This window comes from Protobothrops mucrosquamatus, unplaced genomic scaffold, assembly GCF_001527695.2.
Source record: "Protobothrops mucrosquamatus isolate PMUCROS unplaced genomic scaffold, P.Mucros_1.0 scaffold113, whole genome shotgun sequence".
In the NCBI taxonomy this organism is placed as follows: Eukaryota; Metazoa; Chordata; class Lepidosauria; order Squamata; family Viperidae; genus Protobothrops; species Protobothrops mucrosquamatus.
The window spans coordinates 1,231,840-1,235,545 of record NW_015386485.1 but is presented as its reverse complement, the minus strand read 5'-3'; positions in this window follow the sequence as shown (position 1 = coordinate 1,235,545).

Sequence of the window (3,706 nt, the reverse complement as noted above, 5' to 3'; positions counted from 1 at the left end):
GTATTTGCTACTATTCTTGATTAGTTAGCTATACCATGGTGAAACAGTGTGTCATATATCCAGCCTTCTTTTTATAATAACCTAATCAAAATGCAGCTTCCACAGAAGGAACAGCAATAATGTAAAAACATAAATAAAATAATCAACAATATACATGAAATAAATCACATTCCCATTTAAGAAAGGGAGAAATTCTCCATGCTACATGTGAGTTTAGCACAAGTTTAATAATGTACTTTTACTACAACAAACCAAACCTAAATTCTGCATTTGGGGTTTCTTTACTCTAAAGTGAAATGGTGATAGGATTTCCTTAGAGTGGTGGTACTACTGGATGCCATAACAGCAGTTTGAAAACTATAGAAATGTAACAGGAAAGAAACACTCATGCAGTTGGTAGAAATGGGCCTCTATTTGTTAATATTTTATTAATATTGAAATATATTTCCAGTAATATCACACGGAGATTTTCAGTCAATAGCTGTCTTTCCAACAGTTGTTTTCATGAGGTCTTTCATGTACAAATCGAGAAGAGGTAAGATAGAAATATGAAATTGTTTTTGGAAAGGAAGTCTTCAACTGACAGAAACACATAATTAAAAAATCACTGAGCGTATGGATGACAAATATAATTCCACAAGCTGTGCTGTTTTAAGCACCCTTTCCTTAACTCAGTATCAGTGTAAGTATCAATATAAATAGTATTTATCAATATAAATAGTGTCAGAATGGCTTTCATTTTCAACTTCACAATTCTTAGATTTTAAAGATTTTGCACATTGCTCAAATGTTGATAATTTACAGTACAGTAAGTCCATCAGCAAAATATAGATAGTTTGTCATAGACTCACCCTTTAGTCCTTTAAGTACTTCAGCCTCCTTTTGGATTCTTAATACAACATTTAGGCAGAGCTGTGAAAAAAATATGTACATACATAAGATTTTTTATTTTTGTCAAGAGTAAGAAAGAGTTGAGTAAGAAAAAGAATGTATTGTTCTTTGGAGGCAAATTTATAATCCACTCAAGTTTCCTTCAGAAAGCCAAACAACTTACTTGGCTTTCCAATCTTGTACGTATAACCTTTTCCAAATGTTGAACAAAAGCATTATAAAACCACCTGGAGATTAAAAAACAGAATGTATGTTAATTACTTCATAATTTAATTTGTTAGATAATAGAAATATGCAGCCATATGCAACAATTGAATGCTCATTGAAAGTTAACTGGTATGAAGCTTAATAATTACAATACTGCCTCATGGCATGCTACTTTTTGGAGAAGTTTTAAAATGATTGCGTTCTCCATTTGGTTTCCACATTTGGAACACAAGATGGAAAACTGAGCTATTTACCTGAATGTTACAAATGCCATTTAATTTGATGGGGCATAATTCACAGCAGACAAACATAGGACTGTGTGTAAATGACTGGATGTTTCAAATACACGGGAGCCTTTAATGTATACAATTTTTAACCTATACATTACAGGTATATATATCTATATATTTATTACGGTGACCTGAATGAACCCCGGGTTTATCAGTATTTGATGTTTATCAGGTTTTGTATACAACAGACCAAATTCTGTTACAATTTATGTTATCTACATAATTTGCAACATAATACAAATAACAAAATTCCAACAATCATGCAGTCTTCAATATATCAAAAATTCATTAAAAACAGACCCCATTAGTTCCTTATAATTAGATATCATTAAATAATATATTTCTTGAATTTACCTTCCTTCACTATTAAGCTGGACTTCAATATTACCAGTGCTCAATTGGCAGTTTTGAACAGACACCAGCAAATCTCCTCTGTTATTTTGTGCCACAATCATATTTGTCGTAACAGAGAATCCTAAAATGGATATTTCAACTTCTCCCTGATAGTCACTACACAGGTAAAAATAAGAAGACATATCAATAGTTAAACTCAGTACCAATTCAGTTTAAAAAGTATTTTTGTGTTTAAATTCCTTGTTTAATTTTTAATTTAAATACAGTCTGGATTAAAGTAGCTAATCTAGTGCTTATTTTAATTGTCAGGTAACAGAATAAATAGCCTGCCCTTAGATGTACAAAATTACACTTACATCAGCCAGTTGCTCAAGGTCCAGTGAGTAGTAACTGTCACAGAAACATTTTTAATTAATAGTTTAATACCATTCCCAGGCATCAGGATCATAGAAGAATTATATATTGAAATAGACATGATTTGAATCCTATGAAGAGAGAATCTTGACATATCATATTGCAAGGTGAAATGAAACTTAATCTATTTCATGTAAAGTTAACTCAGAATAAAGTTCTTTGAAGCGTCTTATGAAATTAAAAGAACTGTAATATAAATTATGCATTTATAGAAAAAAACAGCAGCAGTTAAACTCAAATAAACAAATACATTTTATATCAAGAAGCTGAAGTGTATTGCCACAAAATTCAGAAACTAAAGATAAGATAATATATACATAGCACAGATAGGCAAATACCTTGATACTGTGTAGTCAACTATGCCAAAGAAGTATTTCTCAGTGCCAATCTCATCTGGAAATATTCTTGTTCTTAGTTCTTGTTCAAGGAGCTTCATTCCAATTTCTTTTGCTAAAAGGAATACATGGTGTTCATATTCATCATCTGTTGGTCTATTTATTATTTTCTTGAATTCATAAGCCAGCCAACCAAATATTCTTGTGAGCATGTTTGGAGGTAGAAAATTAGGGACAGATATCTTAGTAATTTCTCTAATTCCTCATATCCTGCTTCTTACTTACCTTGGAATATTATCAAGAAAGAAGGCTATTCTGTCAACTGTGCAGAAAGGGAGGAGAAATTAATGAGGACTTAAAATTTGCAAATGAAGTTCCGGAGCAAAGGAAGATAAGGAGGATTTTATTTATATCAATACGTGTGTTCCCGGGAATGCTTATTGTATTTTACTTTCAGAAAGTTAGGAAGGACTTGTGTAGATATGCAATCTAATTTCTATTTTATAGATATGAGATTCCTTAAGCATGTTCACAGACAGCATTTTAGGCATATGTATGCTACAGACTCAAGTTACTTAAATTCTCTGAAGTGACCATTCCAATTTCCAAGATGCTTCGAGGAAAGCGTTATGTAAAAGTTTTGAAGTATATTGAAGTATAGCTGCAAAATAAAACTAAATCAACTTACCATAATTCAATCCTCTTTGTGTAATTCTTACTCTGACTTCAGGTTTAGCCTCAATTTGAAAAAGAAATAAACTTAAAAGAATGAAAACCCACCAAAATTTCATCTTCCTTACTCGCCTTTTGTTGAGTGTTACCTGTTAAAACATATTGTAAACTTATTTATTAAACTTCTATGCTAGCCCATTTCACCAAGGTGACTCTAAGTTACAGCTGATGTTAGCAAATGTTCAATTTGTGAAAACCGAAATTGGACTATTGTTTAAATGACAATTCTATGGCTTCATATTTATTTGCTCTTCTATTTATTTGCTTAATCTCCATTAAATTCATACTTCTGAATAAAAACATTTTCTCTCAGTTTTCTGGTACTTGTCATAATATTCTAAATAAATGAAATGATATCTATCTTCCAAAAAGTATCTGATATATTAATGAAATACATTAATAATAAGTTACCAAGAAAAATGCTTACCTGTGATTATTTAAATATAGTTTACCAAAACCAATTTTCTGGGTTTGCAAAATATT